The following is a 22,849-nucleotide window of genomic DNA, read 5'->3' on the forward strand; positions in this document are numbered from 1 at the left end:
TCACTGCTCTGCCCGCTGGAGCTGCTCCACCTCCGTTATTTATCAAGGAAATTTCAGGGTCTTATTCTTTTTTTTTTTTTTTTTTTTTTTTTTTTTTTTCTTTTTGTAATAATTTCCTTCTGCTCTTATGAATTCCAGAGCTTTTCCTCCTCTCTTCATAAACCAGATCCCCTCTGGAGTCTGGGTGACAAGCAGAACTTTGTGATCCCAGCACAGATCCTTACAGCTGTGGGTGCAGTCAGTGCTGGCCCTGCTCCCCTCTCAGAGCAGGGAACAAATCTCAGCTTGTCCCAACCACAAATGGGTAAATTCAGCTTTACTATAATTCCTGGGAGCTCCACTTGAGGAATATGTACTTTTAAATACAAGCACAAATGAACACAGCACACAGCCATGCTATTTTCTATAGCCGCAGTCCTGGAGTTAGACATCTAGCTGTTTTTAATTGGAACTGTAAGTCATTCAACCGTCAAAATAAATGCTGGTCAGAAAGTAGCAGCCAATTTTATAAACCGGATCCATTAAATGGACCTTGCATGCATTTAGCTCTCTCTGCACGCACCACAAATGGGAAATATTTGTGCCTGCAGTACGGAAGCTGATGCTGCTGTTGACCACTCCAGAGCTGCCCTCTGCTCTCCTGCCCTGCCCTGGGCCTCCTCCATCTCACGCCAGAGCAGGAAGGTGCTTTGGGTTGCATGCTTTCTGTACCTCCGAATGCAAATTTAGGTCAACCACAGCAGCCATGAGTCCATGATGAATGTGTGAATGAGTCCATGCTCCTTATAATTTTTTTTTTTTTTAGATGAGTCATTTGTCAACATTTTATAATGCTGGTTTTCAATCTTAACATCTAAGGAGTGACAAGCTTCCCTTGGAACTACATTTTATCCCAGAATTGACCAAATTTTAAATCGAGGAGGAATAAAAATTAAAGATACTAACAATGACATGTTGTGGTTAACTCAGGATGTTTTATTTCAAGATGAAAGATTTTCACTGCAGAAGAAATAAAGGAAGGAAGGAAGGAAGGAAGGAAGGAAGGAAGGAAGGAAGGAAGGAAGGAAGGAAGGAAGGAAGGAAGGAAGGAAGGAAGGAAGGAAGGAAGGAAGGAAGGAAGGAAGGAAAAAAATGGAATGAATTTAGATGCATTTCTGTAACCTTTCTGTGAGCTGTCAGCAACTTATGCTGGCCCCACTACTTCCAGCTCTGCTCCCCAAACCTCCGGCCCCTCTCCCCCTGGGGATGTCCTTCATGTTGTCCCTTAAATCTGCTTGTTTGCCCCTTTACTTGTTCTTTCCTCAGCCCAACACGTAAGATGCAGAGCCTGGGGAACCTCTCCAACATCAATTCAATAAACAGGAAAACAATCTACACAGTTTGGGGGACTGGAATTTGTGACTCGAGTGAGTCCGGTCACTCCGATATTGAAACACAAGCTCCTCAAGCTGGATAATCTGCTGCCTTCTGTGTTCTGTGCAGGTCTGCTGAGGCTGTCTCATACAACAGAAACGGGAACAGTTTGGTCACTGCATTTAATTCACCCTTGTTTCTTTGCCGATCATTTGTTTATCAGGCAAAGGCTGGTCTAGAGTGTAATCAAACTGAAGAAGATGAAATTCCCACTAATTAGGGAGATTTCGGCACTTGCTAGATCTTTTCAAAGATGAAGAGGTTAATCATCTGCAGTCAGACAGTAAGAAATGAACCTCTTGTCTCTTACTTCATCCTCTCCGCAGCTCCTCCATTTCAACATCCTTGTTACTAAATCTGAGACAATGTGTAATTATACAGAAGGAAATCTCTCTGGGGTATAGCTGAAGTTGCTTAAATTGTGCTGATTTACAAAGATGAAGGATTTTTATTTTTTTCCCCCAACTAGAAAAAAAAATTACCTTTTTTTCATAATGGCAAACAACCTCCTGCAAAGTCAACTCCTTTTCTGAAAGTCATTGCTAGTTTTATAATTTCTGAGTCATTAGATAACAGATAGAACTCCACACTTAGTGGTTTCAAATGTTTATGGTCTGCAATTCATTCTTAATGAGCTCTCTCCATGTCTTTATTCTTCTTCACACCCTCCTGCTGGGAAATGTCTTACTCTGCCTTGGCTTTTGTTAATGATTCCACAATCATTTCAGAGCCATTTCTTCTGCCTTATGTAATTCTGACACTGCATAAGAGCCTGGCTCTGCAGCCTCACAGTTGGAAATGTAACCTTTAATGTATTAATTTCTCTTGCTCAAAACAATTTAACCTCTGTCTTGGTTTTGTGATTGCTAAGTGTTCCAATTAAATGCCTCTTTCATTTTTTGTCCTGGAGGGCTTGATCTTACCAGTATTATGTTTAACATACCCTACCTAGCAAATGATGAGCACTCCAGGGTCCCCTCAAGTGTTCTTTATCAATCCATTATCTATCTCATGAGTGTCTGTCACATTTTCAAAACAACAACAACAGAAGAGATTAATTAAACTAGTTTTAAACACTAAATAACAAAACCCACTACAAGTGGAAACAAATAATTACAAAGCAGGGGAAGGAGTAATCCAGGAGGAATAAAAGCACTCCTCCCCCAACCCCCCTGATCAATAGTAACCAGTGAATGCTATTTAAATGCTGAATCCTCCACATCGGGATGCAGCCGGGATCAGAAGCTCTAAGAACGTGAGAATTAATCACAGTAACGAAAAGTCTCTGTGCGCTTGTCTTTTTTTATTTCACCACCTGGCACTTAACAAAAAACATGCCCTGCAAGTTCTGAGAGATTTTGTACCGACCTCCAGTGAGAAAACATCTTTTCGAACAGTGAGAGGGAGCGGGAGCAGGGGGAAGGTGGAAAGAGTGGAAAAATATGCTCAGGTAGGTGGCTGCCCCTAGCGCTATCATTAGTGAAAGGGATCATGACAAGTCAGCTGCCGATTCTCTGTGGTACAATCCCAGGCTTTCTTCACTTCCTCTTAATGCTTTTTGCCCAAAGTCAAACATTTTCATAGAATCATAAAATCATACAATCTCTAAAGTTGGAAAAGATCTCTAAGACCATCCAATCCAACCGTCAGCCCATCCCCACCATGCCCACTGACCACATCCCTCAGTGCCAAATCCACATGGCTCCTGAACACCTGCAGGGATGTGACACCACCTCCCTGGGCAGCCTGTGCCACTGCCTTACTGCTCTTTATGAGAAAAAAAGTTTCCTAATATCCAATCTGAACTTCCCCTGGTACAACTTGAGGCCATCCCTTCTCATCCTATCATTTGTTATCATAGGAGAAAAGACCAACCCAACCTTATCAAATCAGTTATTTTGTAGTGGTGTCTCAGTGGCAGCCCAGAGCACTACAGCCTGTCCTCCTTGCTCTTTCATAGCACTTTGTGGAGTCCAGTTGTTTGAGAAATAACTTCATGTGTTTCTTGTGTTCCTCTCTCTCCACCTCCACTCATACACATGCACCTGGTCTGCACTGAAAATGGTGATTTTCTATAATTTCCACCTCTCAAGAGGAGAGAAGAAAGCAATTCCATCCCAGATGAAACTAAGACACATGAAGTCCACAACCTTTTGTCCTGAATTCCTTCTGTTATTTGGGGCACTTCGTAGGTAGTGCTGTGACAAGTATAGTCACCATATCTCTAAGTTTGTTGCAGTAATCTCATGTCAAAACTGAACTGGTTCTCAGCTGCCTATGGCTTTACCATTGCCGCCATAGTGATTCAAAGGGCACCTTTTTGTTGCCCAGACACAGGCAGCTCCTGCAATTAGAATTGCCCTGAGCATCTACATGATAGGCTAGGAGATATGACAAAGGGACCTCTGGGAGACCCAGACAGTAACAGACTTGGCAGCTGAGGGACCAGCCAGATAGCCAAGGTGTCTCAGATGGTCCCAGGTACCTTGATGTAGGCAAATTAGTTGTGACTCAAGTGTCTGGAGCTCTTTAAAGAACTGATGAAACTGTGTGTGCAGGGCAGCCATTATCTGAAATGCCACAGTTTGGTGGTAAAAAAAGAAAGCACTGCTGTGAGCAGGCAGGATGGCATCGCTCCCTCAAAGTCAATATTTACAAGAGATTGCCAGATGGGAGTGCAGATCTTCCCCATCCTCAGACTAATCAAGAGCCAAAGGAAGCAGGTCAATGTTTCTAATATTCAGCTCTCCCCTATTGCTTTATGTCCACATTTCTGCATAGTGAGGAGACCTTTTCAGCAGTAATGAGATCTCAGCATCCTTTTCAATTATATTGTGGCCAGAGAAAGCTGTTGAATAAATGCATTTTTATTTTCAGGCTCACCATTTTTACCTGTATTTATCACAACAGCTCCTGCAATCACAGCCGTGAGGTTTGTTTTTCATAATTATCTTCTACCAGAGTGTCTCACTTACTTGCCTCTTGCTTAAAAAGCAAAACTCTGTCTGCTCGCATACCATAGCACTTCAGGAAGATATTGGTAATTTGTAGACTGCCATTTTACATTTATGGATGCTATCAGTGCAAGTACAGCCCATAGCGTGTAATCCTTGGTTAAAAAAAAAAAAATATGTACATGCATTTTGCTCTCCATTAGGGAAAAAAAAAAAAAAAAAAAAAAAGAAGAAGGGTTGCCAAAATATGCCAAAAAACATGTTCAAGAGTGTTTAAAAGTACTTTGGAGATCTCTGAAGAAGAAGGAAGACTTCTAAACTGCGTTTCTTCTGATGACATGCCCTTTAGCATGCGGCTTCTTGCTAAAGTCTGTATCCATATGCCTCTCAGCACAACAGGACCCCATTCCTAACTGAAATCCCTAAGTATCATATAAAAGAAGAACCAATTTAGAATAAATTGCACAGCCGGTTCAGATAAAAGTCACACATTAAAAGTTACAATGAAACGATCATTTGTCAGTACTTTGGAAACCAACTCTTGTTTAAAGTATATTGATTATAAGCATTTAAACTCTTCATTATGATCATTTAAGCCATTATCTTTTTTTCTGTCTATGGCATTACATACTATGAGAAGTAAATGAGGTGAACTCTTGAGGCGTCCTCTAACTTTGGAGGAGTTTTATCATTCTGTGAGAATATACCAGCTGTATTTCATTTCTCTAGAGGATTCTACTCTTGAGAAAACGGTTAAAAATTTTCCAACATAATCGGGCTTTCACTGGAAAATTAGGAGTTCATTTAAATAATTTATTTCACATAAAGTGTCTTTTTATGTAGAAAATTTCAACTTTACATTGTAAATGGAAGAACTTTAAGCCTGAGAACTTCACTTTTCAACACAAACAAAAATCATTTATATTAACAATTAAATACCATCGGGGGGGAAAAAAAAATCTGCCCATTTTCAGCTTTAGAAAAAGGAAATACAAAATATATATGGACAAAATGCTGTTTTCTGATAGTTCCAGTGCTGAACTCTCTAGTGCAGTTAATGGACCTGATCATAAGGTATTTGTTCAGTATTCTCTTGGGAATTTCTCCAGTGTTACACATGCAAATGTTACATATCAGAATATTAAGGTTTTGAAACTTTGAATATGATTTTCTGGAAGCAGTAGTCACTCAACATCTATCAGTCTGTGTAACAAACTTCTTCCTTGGTTATCACCAAATGATGAATGCTCTTGCAGACTTTCTCAAGCTGTGGAATGGAATAATACTGTGAGGAACATTTTTTCTGTGAAGTAGTTTTCTCATACAGCTATGCCAAAGCTGAGCTACTTCTATATACAAGAGATACTGCACAGGCAGTATTTCTGCTTTTGCTGATCCAGCAAGAAAGACAAGCAAAATGGCTCTCCTGGGTTTGCATCTGTCCAAAAGCAGCGGGGAATGTAAGGATAGGTCTCCTGTGCTTTGAGAAAGGAAGTTTCTGTTGGAACTTGTATGCTGCAGCCAAACTTAATTAACAGTTCAAAAGCAACTTAGAAAATTATTAGTGGGATTTTTCAAAAGCTTAGCTCTGCAGAAAAATCCATCTCTACCCACACGATTTTGGACAAATTTGCACATACACAAGATAAAGACATTAGAGAATCAGGATTTTTTGAGTTGGAGGGGACCCTTAAAAATTATCTAGTCCAACTCCCCTACAATGAGCAGGGACACCTACAGCTACATCGCATTTTTCAGAACTTGGTCCAGCCTGGCCTTGAAAGTCTCCAGGGATTGGATTTCTACATCCTTTCCAGTTCCTCATCCTGTTCCAGTGCCTCACCACTCTTACTGTAAAAAAAAGTATACCTTATATCCAATCTAAACTTCCCCTCCCTCAGTTTGAAACCATTACCCTTCATTCTATCACAGCAGACTCTGCTGAAGGATATGTCCCCTTCTTTCTTACAGCTCCCCTTTAGATACTGAAAGGCCACTCTCAGGTCTCCTGGAGCCTTTTCTTCTCCAGGCTAAACAACCCCAGCTCTGTCAGCTTGTTCTCATAGGGGAGGTGTTCCATCCTTTGGATCATTTTTGTGGCCCTCCTCTGGATGTGCCCCAACAGGTCCATGTCTCTCCTGCACTGAGAACTCCACATCTGGACTCAGTACTCCAGGTGAGGCCTCACCAGCACAGAGTAGAGGGGTAGGATCACCTCCCTTACCCTGCTGGCCACACTTCTTTTGATGCAGCCCAGGACATGGTGGGCTTTCTGGGCTGTGAGGGCACACTGCTGGCTCATGTTCAGAAAATCTTTTTTTGGCAGGACCGTGCACAGTCATAACAACAATAAAACTGTCACTGCCCAACGATTACCTCAGCTTCTACAGGTACCTACTACAATGGATCAACATACTCACCTACAGCACCTACAACGGAAAGCCACTGAAAAAAGAGCCAGACATGCATACACACACACACAACAAAATTTTGAGAAAATTCACATACTATCCATGCCAGTAATAATAATAATGCCAGCACTTGAACTGTCTTTTCAAATGTGCACATGCTAAAAATGAAAGCAACTATTCAGTTGCTGAAGAGCATTGGTAGAATGGTGCTTTATCGAAGATAAGAAGTGTTGGAGAGCTTGGTGATTGTCACCTGTAGGTTAAGCATAGTCAAAAGGCACCATAAGTCTGAACTGTACTCATGTAGCAAGAACCTCTTTGAGTGGACTCATGGGTGGAACAGTGAACTCAAAGTCCTTTTCTACACTGTTTGTCTCTCCCATTGACAGTCAGACACTCATTCAAGGGATAGCAGATGCCTATCGGGAGGCATATGGACTAAGGGCAAGCCCAGTGCACATGACTGCTCCATCTTCATCCTGGCATCTATGGCAATGAGCTTCCAAAAAAGCAATTCTGACTCAGTTGTTGTGAAAGAAAAGGAGCAAGAGAGCCATGGTTTAACCATTCAACACTATTAGAAGGAAAAAAGAGCGTTATAGTTTGCATGTTTTACCGAACAGATATATATGTATGTATGAAAGCCAAATCATATCTTATTTGAAGCTGTTTCTGAACCAGTAGATCCACCACTTCTCTCACTGTGTGTGGCTGTGTGACTGCAAGCATACATTGGTGCTGCGTTGAAGGATTTGCCTGACATGCCCCTCTGGACACATGGCTACATTTGTGTTGTAATAATGGTATTTCCTTGTATTGTCTAACACATACCATTGGGTATGTGTCGTATACTCAGCACTTAACACTGAGTATCTAGGATAATATCAAAAGTTACTAAGGGAAGTTTGAAATAAGTAGATGTAGTAATCTGGCGACCAATTTCAGTCTTTTTGTGCAGTGATAGATTTAATAATTTATAAATCAGTGGCATGAACAAAGCAAGAACCAAAACAGAACTACCTGTTTCAAAAGTGTAAAGACAGTTAACCTTTAAACAGATGGATAATTCCAGACAGCACAGTAAAATTAATAGAGCCTAAACTGTAGGTCTCAAAGCTGCAGAATACATCTTGGGAGACCATGTTTTTGAGATCATCATAAATCAGTTTTTTTCTTATCAGTCCCTTATGCATAAATCCACTACAAGGCCTGCTAGGTTATGAATATGTATGTCATGACATGACAACTGATCCAATACTCCAGTATCAAAAGTCCTGTGATCTTATTGCTTCTTCACGTTATGCAGAAATACCATAACAACAGCATGAAGACTAGACTGGGAAAAGGTAAGATGAGGAGATTTTCTGCAGAGAGTACTTTAACAAATGAAAGTGTGGAATCTCTTAAGAAATCCCATTTCCATCTTTGCATTATTCGCAATTCTTGTCCTCATTAAATCAGATCTTTTCAGAGACGTTTCAGTTTCCCAAACCAAAACCTTTCAGCTTTAGGGAGAGGCAGGAGGCAGACTGTGAACTACTAGTAACTTGACGGCCTGTTATGCCTTCATGAATACACATACTGTACACACATAAAACAATAAAGCTGACCATACTCCAGGATGGCTTAAACACACACCCCACAAGCACACGCTTATGCTGACCAGCAACAAAAATTACTAGAAAATGTATTACTTTGCTGTTCCTTAAAAAGCACTATTCACAGCACATTTGATACTTGGATACATTTATAAATATGGGATGTGATCAAAAAACAAATGAGAATGAGGGTTGGGATGGAAGTGAAGCTCAAAGGGGGATGTTACATAGCTGCCAGGCTCAGATATGCCAGTCCCTGAGAGACTCTTTCATTAGCAATAGGGAAGATGCTGGCTGTGGAATAAACATGAAACTTGATCTGATGATCTCTTGCCTTGATACCACATAGACCGCTGCTAATTATGAAGCTGCCTGACAAGCAAATAGTGCTCCGTATTTCTAACAACAGACAAAATCAGCCAATTTGTCATTTTAATGCCTGATATAACTTTGAATTTTCATAAAAGCGGCATCGAAATGAAGAACAGAGATTCCAGTTGAAAAATAGGAGAACATATTTCTCTTGATTCCCAAAGTTCTTTGTATTTTCCTCTCATCCCACAATGCTTCTTCAACTCTGATCTCTGCAGAGATTACTTTCAGGGCTCCCTTAATTGCATGGACATGGAGGTTTTCAGAATAACAGCAAGGCAGGGCATCCCAGTGAAACCAGAGCAATGCAACACTGGTATAAATCTGCTGTTCACTGATATCAACTGGAATTAGGCCTTCATTTTAATTTACTACCATCCTGCATAAGAAGTGAGTCTTTACATGAACAAAGGCAGAGATGAGGAGCTGGAACCAGATTTGCACCCACTTGAACTTTAAGCAAAGGGGTATTAGACAACAACAAAAAGGAATTTTTTGGTCCTCCATATTCAGCATGGACAGCATGATCACAAAGAGACACAGGCAGTGTGAAGAGAAGCAGTGCAATACTAGATGTGGTTTGCTCACGTTACATACAGAAAACTTATTTGAACAGACATATGCTGAACAGAATATACAACACAAAGCTTCTAAGCTATATGTGACCCACTTCTGCAGATATCTACAGCCTGTGAGTATTCAGTATCACATTAACATAAATGCCATTAAGTTTTGGCCCTGTATCATCTTTTTTTTTTTTTTTATAGATACATAATTATCGAAAAGAGGCTGTTAACTTTTTATAGACTTTAAATATAGTCTATCAGTTCCTCCTATCTTGCTTTGCTTAAGGATTCACCCAGCAGAACAACTGTATGGCTGCCACATTGTTCTGCTCTACAAAAAAGGAAATGTGCTTCTGCTTCATGGAGGGAGAAGAGGGATATTCACCACAGCCTGCCAGGTGCACAGGCACTGGGCACACAGCAACGGATGGCAGCTCACTGCAGGCCAGGCAGGGGCATCTCCAGCCCTTTAGTTTAAGAAAGCTTGCTGCCTACTTTTTAATGTATGTTATAGCCTCAATAGTCCTGCAACACCATAAAAATAATAAAGAGCAATGTCCCATGGCCAGAAACAGAAGTGATTTTTACCAGGATTTATGTATTCAGTGTAATTAATTCTTATTTTTCAGCCTTTTTTAAGCCAGAAGTAGTTACTTAGTTCAACATTCAAGAGGACACATTATTTTTTTTTTCATTTTGAAAAAAAGTGAATTTGCTCTTCCATCTGTTGGTGGGACTGAGAGGAACTTTACATTGTGTTTAAGCATATTTTTATCTCATTGTCTTACTTAGAGCTTCCAAAAGAGACACTCAGCTTAATTTTCAAGTGGCCAAAAAGTGAAACAAAGTCTCAGCTATGTAATTTTCACAATTTATTTTATAATTTTCCCCACAAAATGGGGACAACATATATTGGTATGATATGGCATTGATATGGTCAGCAAATCCTTCCTGGGAAAAAACAATATGTTTGTTGTTTATAAAATAACAAAGCATTTTAGATGCTACTTTGAGCAAATGCTATGTTTGACATGACACCACCTCCCCAAAATTGTTATTTTTCCTGCTGGGTTTAGTAGCTGAAATACCTCAGTGTTTTCACTGAGCACTACCACATTTACAATACAAATAAAGCCCTATGGGAATCTCATTTGATTTCATTGCACTGTTTGTAAATTAACAAGAAATGGAGACTGCTCTGAATGGCAGGGACAAAGAGAAGATACATACAGACTGGGAATTCAGTAATGGTGAAAACAAAGTGGTCTTTGATGACAAAACAAATCCCTTACCAGTAACTGCTGGTTGCACCAAGGCTTCGTCCCAAGCCATAATGAGAGGTCGTGGTGTGGTCTGTAAGACTACGGCGCTGCTGCAGACAATGACTGAGGTTAAATCCTGCTGTTGAACTCCCATTTTATTAATCGCACTTTTTATTACTTTCTGTGGAAGGGACTGAAAACAGTAGAGAGCAGTTGCTTCAAAGTGCTGTACTTTCATTGTTTTTTTAATGATATATTTTAACTGTTTAATCAATGTTGCAATGGCAGTACAGCAATATCGACTCCACTGATTGGAAGTAACATTGCTTAGCCAATGCTCTGGTCTTAGTGAAACTGGAGGCCTGTCATGAGGGGACAGGCACAGATCATCAGCACTGGGTTTTCTGTACATCTGCAGTAGAGCTCCACTGGGCAAAACCAACAAAACAGCACTTTGTTAATCCATGTTTCTCAACCAGCTAGTACCTAAAGAGAACTTCTAAGGAGGCTGAAGACTGCCTATGGTATTCCCAATTATCAACAACTTTAATACTTTGCTATTTAAGACTCTAATAAAGTGGCCTTGTATACTTTGGTTTGGGTTTGTTCTATCTGAAAAATTCTCTCACCATTTTGTGACATTTTCTTAAACACAGTTAAGTCCCTTCTTCAGAATATCTGCATGAGCAACTGCTGTAACTCTTCATAGAGCCACCGCAGGAGATAAATGTGCTCTCCACTTAAGTATGTGCTGAATTGGGGTATGAATGGTGAAAACACACAATTGTATAAGACTTAGCTGTGAGTCTTTCCATAGAGATGGGATGTGGCCTAATCATTTCTGTTAGTTCCCCCAAAAATTTGGCCATGCAATGGAAATCTCAGAAAAAAAAAGCTTCTATGGAGACACAGCCAGCCACTGTGAGGTACAACAGATACTTAAATGCTTCTCCTTGTGTATTTTATTTTTGCTTTCACTTGGCTTTAATCCTCCCAGAGCTGTGGCAGATTGAAGAATTAGAGGGTTAACGTAAATGTTTGGTGCGAAACAGAACTGAGAAATTTGAGGTGAATTATTTATTCAACTAATTTAGCTCTCTTTCCTGTTAATGAATTCGTTGCTTTTTTATAAATGCATTTTTTATTTTGCCTTGTTTGACAAACATTTTGTATGAATATGCTTCAGCTGGTAGCTGAGCTCGTATCGCTCTCCCACTCGTTGATCCTGAGGAACTAGGAACTGGTTACCCAGGGTTCTCGGTGCCACTGCTGATCCCAGACTGAGTGACCGATGCTTTTCCAATAGCTTTCTGGTAGGTGATAGGACTGAGATTTAGGGAGAAAAGATCTAACTTTACCACGCTTTCTTTTCAGCTGCTGCTTTCTTGCTTTCACAACATGTTAGGATAGGCTACATCTTCATAAGTAAAACAATTATCTGGGGGTATATTTATGAGCTATTTCACCATACATTCAGCTTGGGTTTGGACTGGCTGAGGTTGTTTTCAAGCTTGGCCAGAGTGTTTTTGCAACATTTCAACAAATTAAAGGATATGAGCAGAGAGATACAGCTGCTCAAAAGCTACAAATATAAAGTAATTTTAAAGCCTTTGACAGAAGCAGAAAGGCAAGAATTTCTGATAAAGACACAGCTGCAAACAGCTTCAAGCCTTGAAATAACACAAGGAATGTGTATCAATTTCTGTCACTGTGAGCATTGACTGCTAAAACTTAATATCAACCTTCCCTCCCTGGTGATGAAGAGATGACATTTCCATTGTATTGATCTCAGCCCAGGCTGTGTCAGAGGAGAAGAGCACAACAGCCAAGGCTCACCTGCATTGGCATCTCCTTGGCCACTATGCATTGGGTCCCAGGAAGCTGGGCGAAGAGGAAGCTCTAGAGGGTTACATGTGGCACTGAAAAAGAGAAACAAGATTACAGAAGGAAAATGGGCTTAGCCATACTTGTAGGATCATCCAAGGCACTCACCATGGAGAAACTTTTATATTTGCACATATCTGCCTTGGGAAAAGTTGTAGTAACTGAACTCCTCTGGCTTCTAGTAAAAGAAAAAACACAAAAACTATTTTTTAATGGGAACTAAATGCAGATGATCTTAAAAGCAGGCAAGAGTAAAATTCTCATCAGGAGCACAGCTTTTGCTCTTCATGGGATACATTCAGAGACTTAAGGTCCAGCAGGCCATACTTAACAGCACTTTTTTAATTGCACTGCCGTATTTGTCACATACATATTATCAAAGCTGCTGGCACAATTATTTTTTATTTTCTTCCTGCAAGTTGATGATGTGTGAATGAAAGTGCTTCAGTGTTTTTAACACTGTCCAAGTCATGAAACAAAAGACAAAAATATTTGCAGCACTTAAATTGAGGAAGGATGTGAAGCTGTTCATAAACATGTGTCTTTAATTTTGTTTTTGTCATACATTCCTTACACTTTACAGGGCAAAATTTATTTGCAGAGTTAAATTGTGAAAAGACACATAACTAGATAGTCAAGCAGTTGGGAGGGTCTGACACAAATTTCTCATTTGGTTCCTTCTTCAGGAACTCCTGTCAGAGTCCTCACCAAGATCCTGTCAAACTGAAGACTCAAAAGCTCTGGGCAGAGTCAAGTGTAGGGATAGAACCATATCCCATAGATAACAATGATTCTTTTTCTTCACTGAAATATTTTGGCTCTATCCAAAAAAAGAAAATTTTTGGTTTCCTTCACAAAAAGAAAAACACTGGAAATTTTCATTTTATAGTGAAGAAAATGTTTATTTTAAGTAAAATGAAATGTTTTACTTGGCTTCAATTTAATTTTTTCAGATTTTTCCCCCATTTTCCTAGGAAACTAAAAAGCGTTGTTTCAGATCAAGCACAGAGACACTTTTCCTCCAATATTTCAATGCAGCCAGCCAACTGAAAAGTCAGTTATGCGTACAGCTTTCGATAAAAGTAGCAACTTTTGGCTTTGCTATGCTACATAGTGAAAAAAACGGGAGAGACTTCATTTTTCCTTCATGCAGGCAGGAAATGGCAATATGATTTTCCACTTCTTTAGCTAGAGACTGCTGACTGAGATAGGCTGAGAAATAGACTTGCACAAGCTGTGTTAGAAATGCCGTCCCACAAGGAGCAGAGGTGACAGGCTGCATCAGTACAGCAGGTCATCTACAAGCAAGAAAAGAAGGAGCAAGACAAGGAGAGCTAACGAAAGAGGCTGGTGAGAGGACAGCAAATGGACTGAGAACTTATAAAGAGAATGGTGGTTTGAGCAAGATAGCTGCTGGGAGCTTTTCTGCAGCAGGGCCCAGAGAGGCCAGGCTGGTGCTCCCACTGCACAGTGTAAAGAACCCAGGGGAAAACTCCTTTTCTTGCCATGTTGAGAGCATCAACATATACCCTTGCTAAACCCAAGTGCTCTCAGCAGCTTGAATATGAACCAAGGGTAGGGCAGCATCCACACCCAACATAATGGCAGGAAATTTATTGTTTTGGAGGCCCTGAGGAAACTGTAAGCCTCTGCTGTACCTCAGGGAATCTTTCCAGGATTTGCAACTATTTTCCTCAATGCTTACAGTTATTCTTGATTTCCTTAAAAGCTCTCTAGACACACAGAATCAGAGAATCGAAGAATCATTAAGTCTGGAACGACTACTAAGACCATCTTGTCCAACCACCAGCCCGTGCCTGCAAATGCTCTAGACCACATCCCTCAGTGCCACATCCACACATTCCCTGAACACCTCCAGGAACGATGACTCCACCACCTCTGTGGACAACCTGTGCCACTGCCTCACCATTCTTTATGAGAAGCTTTTCCTAGTATGCAGCCTGAACCTCTCCTGATGCAACTTTGAATAAAAAGGCCATTCCTTTTCATCCTACTGTTGTTACTTAGAAGAGGCCAATCCCCACTTCAATACTACCTCCTTTCAGATCATTGTAGAGACCAATAAGGTCTCCCCTGATCCTCCTCTTCTGGAACAATCCCAGTTCCCCCAGCTGCTCCCCATAAGACTTGTGCTCCAGACCCCTCACCAGATTTGTTGCCCTTCTCTGGACTCGCATAAAGAGGAGGAACTCACTGCCTTGAAAATGGAATGGAATAGAGAAGACAGGGCTGCTCCAGGCTGTGTTGTTTCCTCAGGAATCCAAATCCATGCAGGGTAGATTTTTTTACCCAAACTTAATTTCTGAATTATGTTGTTTAACATGCTGCAAAAATTCAAGTCTCTCTCTAACGTACCACTATAATGAATATGTAGAGTACAGTATTTGCAGTAATTTAGGAAGAGACCAGTGAGCTGATGAAGCCTAGTACAACTCATGAAAATACCTAAAAAGGAAAAGGTATATTTTTTTTCCTGCCACGGATAAAATAAGCATATTTTCCTAGGCATGGTCTGCTTTTCATTCCTCCCTGTAGAACAAAAGCATTTCCCCAGTCCAAAGTCCCCAGTACTGAAGTGAATGGGGTGTGTGTTTGCTTTGTTTTTCTTATTAAATATAGATTTGTGGTCAATCAGGAGTTGTAAAAATATTACTGAGGTGGTTACAGCCAATAATATTTCCCTTTGATAATTTTATGGCTCTGTGGTCAAAACATGAGTGTCTGGAGTGTGAAAGGAAGCAGGATCTGATTCTGCATGCCATTACCAACTTGCTGGTAATTAAAAAAAAAGGAAAAGTCAACAAAAAAAGTGCAGCATATTCACACTGTGGCTTCTGCTGCAGCAATCACAGCCAGCCATGCAGATTTGCAGGGTAAGTCCTCACAACTGGCACTACTTTCTCTCCTGTCTCCCCCTTTATCTTTGCAATCATTGTTTTTCACAGAGTCACAGCATGGCTGAAGTGAATCAGGTCTCAGCAGGGAACAGTTGAAGGTGGGTTTTGAGTTTCCTACAAGACAGAATAAAAGTGGGTGCTGCCCTTTAGGAGACAGTCAAGCCAGTTAGTCATCCAAGACTGTCAGCTCCCCTCTCATCCTCTGCCTGTGAGAACAGATGTTGGAGCAGGTCAGACCTGACAAGGTGCTTACCTGACAAAGCATGGTCCAAACCATGCTATTTTCCAACACCTGTTCCTTCCATCAGCTCTTGCAGCCACGCATAGAACCTGGGGTTCATGCTCTAGGTTGTTCAAAATGGATTATTTGTCTACAATGTGGAAGGAATTCTGAATCACCCAGAAAAAAATGACTCAAAATCTCAACCTCACTGTAATGACTTGAAGACATTGTGGTGTGAAACATAGAGAGGCATCTCATGAAGACCTGAGTGGCCAGACATCAGGCAATGGTATTATTCTTAAACCATCAGCCTCAGGCATCATGTGGGGATGCGTTTTTGCCCTTCCTTCACATTCTGGGGAGTACAAATGAAATCCTGGTTACTCCCATAAATGACTTTCTCCTGTTCAGTAGGAGATAGGAAATGAGCAACCACTGCTACGCAGTTTGTCTTTGCAATTGTTAAGGATTGCATATATAATGACACAATGCATATCAATGCCAGTATGAATACAAAGTACAAGGAAGAAAGAAAAGATTTCAGTCCTTTCTGAATATTTTCATGCAATGTCTAAACACAACATTTTGAAATACAAAGGTACAGCTTTTTTTTTGTTTCCTTTTTTCTCTTTTTTTCCTCTTCTATGGGGGGAATGAGGCAATAATTATTCTCCCCATCTTTTTTCCAGAAATAATGTATTAAGAAAAAAAAAAAAAGTGTTAGCATCTTTTCCTCCCACACACTTTTTCTGGTTTTACCCCCCCTTTAGATTTTTAGTGGAAATAAAATAGAATCCACTTACAGAAATGAGAGAAAATTTTGATTTGTCAATTGAAAAAACTGTTAACACTTGCAGAAAATTATATAGGCATTTTCTATTTTGTATTTTTTATCAAAACTTAGGATGTTCTGAAGAAGATGAAGTGTTATTCTGAAGTATTTCGGTTTGTCAGCTTACTATTTTTCAACAAATACGTTTTCAGTCAGAAATTGTCAATCTCCCTTTCTTGACAGATCCTTCTGTAACTCCCTTTAACCAGCACTGGCATCAGGCAGCTCCTGGGCCCACAGTGAAAATCTTTTTTCTGACAACAATTTTCAACTACTTCGGCCTTTTCCCATCTCCACACCCAACTTCCCCAGTGAGGGTAAGAGAGGGATCCATCACACATCTCATCTGAGCACCTTTCTGGAGCAGGAGAGGCATCATCCCAGTTTTGCAGGGAATTTATGATAGCCAAAGGTGACTTGAGACCAGGAATGGATTGCCTTCTTCAGTAATTATGGAAACATTTCCTGCAGGTTTGCTTGTTTGTTTTTTTGTTGTTGTTGTTGTTGTGGATTTTTTTTCCCTGATACTGTTATTTTTCCCTGAAGCACAAATATGGATTTATCTGGATGTTAATATGTTCCACAAATTAAATGATGTCTCATTGTGGGGGCAAGAAGGGGAGCATGTACAAGATTAGTTAATAGGTCTCCCATCTGTACTGTCTATGATCTGATGATAAGCATACCTAGAAATGCAGGAAACAATTCACAAAAGCAATCAGATAATGAGGAATATTATTCTCAGAAGGTCCTTCCTCTGTTTGAACAGGGGGAGCAAATTAAAAGCTTAGGTTGTGTGGTAGCTTGGAAATAGTGCACATGGTGGCTAAGACTCTTATCAGACTCAGCACTGAAATAACATTTTCTGCTAAAGAGCTTGAAGAAATATGCTACAAAATTATTAATAATGCATTAAAATTTGCAAGAGCATGAAGGCGGTGATAGTAGAGCTGCACACTCACAGAGTCTAAACTGGAAGGGAAGAAGGCACAGGCGAGGCTGTGGCTTCCAGTTACAGCTGCAGCCAGCATTAAAATAAGAAGTGATCCCCAAGATTTGCTGGTGATAGCACCATACCGAGTGGTGTTTGCAGCAGAGCAATCTTTCCCCCAGTCTTTGAGAAAGACTGTCACCCAGCCCCTGGAAAAGCTCCCCATGGCTGGGCTGTCAGACTCATCTTCTAATCCAAAGGGAGTAATACAATGATTCTGATGGGTGATATCCAGTAGTGATACACCTGAAGGTGATCTGTAGGCACCACTCATTTTTTGCTCCATGGAGGAAACCAGGCACACCAGTGTGTGAGCCAGATCCCCAGATAGCAACATCCCAAGGCTAGGATTTGGGTTTGTAATACCCCCTTTAGAAAATGTCACCACAGCTTGGTAGGGTATTGCGGTTCCTGCTCACAGTGATGTGCTAATATCTGGTTTCTCCATTTCCCTCCAGCCTGTAATCTGTCCTTTTAGCATGGCTTCAGTGAAACCTTTATGATCAACACGTGTATGCTCCAGGCACATGAGAAACCATACTGAAGTCCTGTGGAGATCCAGGCAGAGATGTGTGCCCCAGCAGTGTGTGCTAACAAAGAATCACAGAATCACAGAATGGTTTGGGTTGGAAGGGACCTCAAAGCCCACCCAGCCCCACCCCCCACCCTGTGCAGGGCTGTCCCCCACCAGCTCAGCTGGCCCCATCCAACCTGGCCTTGAGTGCCTGCAGGGTTGGGGGCACCACAGCTTCTCTGGGCAGCTGCGCCAGTGCCTCACTGCCCTTTGAGTAAAGGATTTCTGCCTAACATCTCACCTAAATCTCTACTCTTTTAGTGTAAAACCATTCTGCCTTGTCCTGTCTCTACCAGACCATGTAAGAAGTTGGTCTCCCTTCTGTTTATAAGTTTCCCTCAAATACTGGAAGGCCACAGCGAGGTCTCCTCAGAGCTGTCTCTTCTCCAAGTTGAACAGCACCAACTCTTGGCCTGTCATCATAGGAGAGGTGCTCCAGCCCTTTGATCATTCTCACAGCCTCCTCTGGACCCGCTCCAACAGCGACATGTTTCATATTATTTAATATCTATCAGGAATTTTGGTCCCGTGAGTTGGAAAACTCACCCTCTGCTATTGGCCCATGCCTCTGCTATTGGCCATAAAAAGCCAATCTTCGTGCTTTATTAATAAACATGTAGATACCCCCGTTGGTATTTTACCGAGAATTATTCCATCTCATCTAAGTTGCATTCTGACACTATTTGAAAAGTATGTGCTCTTTGCCAAAGACTTCTTTTTTTTCAGTGTCATAATATTTCCAACCATGTGATAATACTGTGCAAGAGAAAAAGGACAGGTGACCTGCCAGAAGCCTGAATAATGGAAAAGTGCCTTTGAACAACACACACACACACAAAAAACTGCTTCCACTTAAAAAAAAAAAAAAAAAGTAGAAAGAAAACCACCACCAAGAATCATACAAAACAAAATAAAAGCCCACTGTTTTGCGGGTATGATCCAGATCTGTTATACACAGCAAAGTTGGTCAGTATAAATCTTTATTTTGTTTTTCAGAAGGTATGCAATAGAAAACCCATTCTAACAATAAATGCTAGTCACCTGAGGTCTATAGCTTGTTTTGTAGCTCAGAAAAAAAAGCCTCTGTTCACCCCTGGCCAACCAAGTTGCATTTTCTGCTATTATTAATGCATTGCAAGGGTTTTTTTCATATCAATTTGAAATTATACATCTGGGAAATCCCAGTGCAACGGCAGTCAATGCTTTGTTTCTCTGTGTGGCCCTTTGCAATTACTAGAATGTGCAAATATAATTTAGCACAGGTAAAATTCAATCAGTCACCCTAAGCACAAAGAAATCTCCATCTCCCAGAAAAAAAAACCCAGAGAGTGTTTCCCTGCAAATGGCACAGGGGAGCTGTAAGAGTTTCTAAAACAAATTTATTAGAATATTTAAATTCAAGTTGTAATGGGAAATTTAGCTCAATAGGTGAGGTGGCAACGTGCTGGAACCTGAGCGATGCAGGCAGAGAGATTTCCAGGCCCACAGCTTGCTCAGATTGCAACACTGCTCTAGCTCTCAGAAGGGGATTGCAAAGTCCCAGCATACAGACTGCTTCCAGAGCAATGCCTCTGAGTTCAGACAGGGCCAGGACAACAAAGGAGCAGGAATGGGGACACACCTCCACGGAGGAGGTCCTGCAGAGGCACTGCAGCAGATGGGAGAGCATGTCCTTGGCCATCACCATCTCCAGTGTGGCAGTTTCAAAGGGAGGCAGCCAAGGTTGGGGCAGTGGCAGCCCCCACAGCTTGGTGCCCACTCCTGGTGTCATGGTGGGGCAGGACAGAGGTATGGCAAATCGTAGAATCGCAGAATCACACAATGGTTTGGGTTGAAAGGGACCCCGAAGCCCACCCAGTTCCATCCTCTACCATGGGCAAGGCTGCCCCCCACCAGCTCAGCTGCCCAGGGCCCCATCCAACCTGGCCTTGAGCGCCTCCAGGGATGGGACAGCACAGCTTCTCTGGGCAGCTGTGCCAGAGCCTCAACGATCTCTCAGTAAAGAATTTCTGCCTAACATCTCACCTAACATCTCCTCTCTTTTAGTTTAAAGACCCCCTTGTCCAAATGCACCATGCACAGCTGACATGGTGATGGTGGCTGGCGTGGCTGGAAATCAGGTATAGGTTATGGCTCTGTAGCTTTTATAAAATTAAGCCTTAATAAGGAGATGTGGCTTTAAGGGAAAAAAATAAGGGGAAGCAGAACCACAAAGCTTCAGGACAGCTGTTTTTACGCTCTTCAAGTGACTTCAGCACCACAACGTTTTGTTTTTCTCCAGCAGCAAGCCCCCCCCTTCCACCACCTGCTATGTTCAATGGAAACTTTGTCATCAGCTTCAAAGGACTCAGGATCAGGCCTCCGACGTGTTAATAAGCAACAAGCGTTAGAGTAAGAATTGCATTTACTGTGAGCTGTGGCTGCCTGCAGCGATCACACCACAGCCTGTCATGGATTGCTTTGTGAGGGAAGCCCACGCCCAAAATCGATCAGGGCATGAGAAGAGACAGCTGAGAGATGTTCCTGCTCTGCAGAAATTGGGGAATATGAAGGGAGAAGGAGACAGGAGTCAGCAGCAACTGGGTGTGCACAGGGATTGCTGGAAAACTCTGGGGAGACTCGTGGCACAACTAGTAGAGAGTACCAGGGGTGTGATGTGGGAGCTCCCTACTCAGCACTGCTGAGGCCACACCTTGAGTGTTGTGTACAGTTTTGGGCCCCTCGCTACAAGAAAGACATCAGGGCCCGGGAGCGTGTCTGGATAAGAGCAATAAAGCACTGAGGGGTCTGGAGAACAAGTCTTATAGGGAGCAGCTGAGGGAACTGATATTGTTCAGTCTGAGAAGAGGAGGCTCAGGGGAAACTGTATCGCTCTCTACAAAGACCTGAAAAGAAATTGTCATGAAGTGGGGGTCAGCCTCTTCTCCCAGGTAACAGCAGTAGGGTGAGAGTAATAGCCTTAAATTGTATCATGGGATGTTCGGGTTGGATATTAGGAAAAATTCCTTCTCGGAAAGAACGGTGAGGCAGTGGCACAGGCTGCCCAGGGAAGGTAGAGTCACCATCCCTGCAGGTGTTCAAGGAAAGTGTGGATGTGGCACTGAGGGACATGGTCAGTGGGCATGGTGGGGATGGGTTGACAGTTGGACTGGGTGATCTTTGAGGTCTCATCCAACTTTAATGATTCTGCAATTCTGTGAAAGAAAGGAGCAGCAGTCTTTGCACATCCTGAGCTGTCACAGCTACACAACCAATAGGAAGGTCTCTGTCCTTGGGCATACACAAATCCAACACTCCCAGGGCAGCCACTTTGAACATATACAGCACCGTTGAGCAAATACTTCAGAAAACGGAATAAAATAACTTTCAAAGAAAGTAAAGCAATCTTCTTTGTCACTTCTTCTAGAAGAAGTTAATCAGCAGAGGCTTCCTTCAAAATATTTTCAAACACACGCATAAAGAGTTAGACGATAGTATCTAAGGTAAAACCCAAATTTCATTCTGTCCACAAAACTTGCCTTGCTATTGAGGCTAAGGTGACATTTTTTCTTTCACATCACAGAATCATAGAGCAGGCCATGATGATGTAGCTGGAGAGGTCCAGCCAGAGAGAAAAGTGGACTTCTGCATATAGGGAAGGATGGGAAACCAAAAAAAGTACAGGGAAATCAATAGCAGAGCTGAGAGATGGCCAGATTTGCTCGTTCCCTGATCTGTAATTCTACCAGAATTTCTTTACCTGTGACTGCAGTTGGGGGTGTTTCTGTGACCCTACACTACTACAACTGAACAAATTCTTTCCCACTCAGCAGTCGACCAGCTAGGCTGGGCCCCATGCTAACTTACTTCCAGCATATGATGGGCAGCTTTGAAAAACAGGTCTTGTGGCCCCTATCTGACCACGGGCAGTGTTTTCACAATCCTTCTGATCAAAAACTCGTCTGCTCGCCTGCCTACTCATTTTTCTGCTGCTCTGGACCTCACTGCCCCTCTCAGTCTTTGTGTCCTTTGGCTCCTGGAGCAGTGGTGTGCCATTTGCTCAGAGTTCCTCCCTTCTTCCTTCTAAATCACTCAGTTGCATCCTGTTTTTATATCTTGCCCTAAGCCCTTCCCTTGGAGCGCAGCTTAGGGCTGGCTCTGTAAAGCAGCACCCACATCATAACAGCTGCTTTGGAGCTGAGGCGATGGAGCTTTCCAACAAGGCTCATCAAAATCTCATACAAAATTTTTTTGGGGGAAAGGTGGGAAGTGCTGTTTACACTCAGGAGTTGATGATTAAACTGTTCTCAAATTCTTTATAAGAAGTTCCAGTTTGCTCGGAAATTAAAAAAATGAAAGAAGAAAGGTAACTATGCTTACCCTGGGGGGGCTCACATATTGCTATGACCTCTGCTTACCTCACGGATTGCTTTCTTTTGGGGTAAGATATTGCTCCTGGTGTAGGCTGAGAAGCTGTGCCCCCACCTCTATGGTAAAAACCTGCGTTTTCTCTGGAAGTCAGAGCACCCTGAGGAAGAGAAAGAAAAGCAAGCAAACCCATCAGAACAGAGCCTGACACATCATAAAGATGCAGCATTGTTATCAGGTATCATTCTAACGCGCTTGCTGCTCTACATCGCTCGAAGTTCTATGACCACAAAAACAACCCACACATACGTGCCGACGTGTGACTAGCCGTAGACAGCTCTCAGCATGTTAGTTTCATCTCGCTCAAGAGACAAACAAGAGATCACAACCGGGGCTGCTGGCACACGCTGATGCGAGCAGCAGCATGGGGTTCTGTCAGGGAGTCAACACAGCGACCAAACCCAGCGCTCCCCTTCCATGATTTGCAATGCCTGCAAATGTGGC

General features: G+C 41.9%; 1 long non-coding RNA gene across 1 annotated transcript; it reads right to left on the reverse strand.

The window, feature by feature from the left end:
• Nucleotides 1-11,680: 11,680 nt before the first annotated feature.
• On the reverse strand, nucleotides 11,681-22,529 carry LOC149918518 (uncharacterized). The gene is made up of 4 exons (XR_016465539.1): nucleotides 22,396-22,529; nucleotides 12,569-12,638; nucleotides 12,413-12,495; nucleotides 11,681-11,902 (listed from the first exon to the last, which is right to left on the reverse strand). It is a non-coding gene; the product is annotated as an uncharacterized LOC149918518 (long non-coding RNA).
• Between the last annotated feature and the right edge of the window lie 320 nt (nucleotides 22,530-22,849).

The sequence above is a fragment of the Phasianus colchicus genome, chromosome 3 (assembly GCF_987193195.1).
Source record: "Phasianus colchicus chromosome 3, bPhaCol1.hap1.1, whole genome shotgun sequence".
Classification (NCBI taxonomy): domain Eukaryota; kingdom Metazoa; phylum Chordata; class Aves; order Galliformes; family Phasianidae; genus Phasianus; species Phasianus colchicus.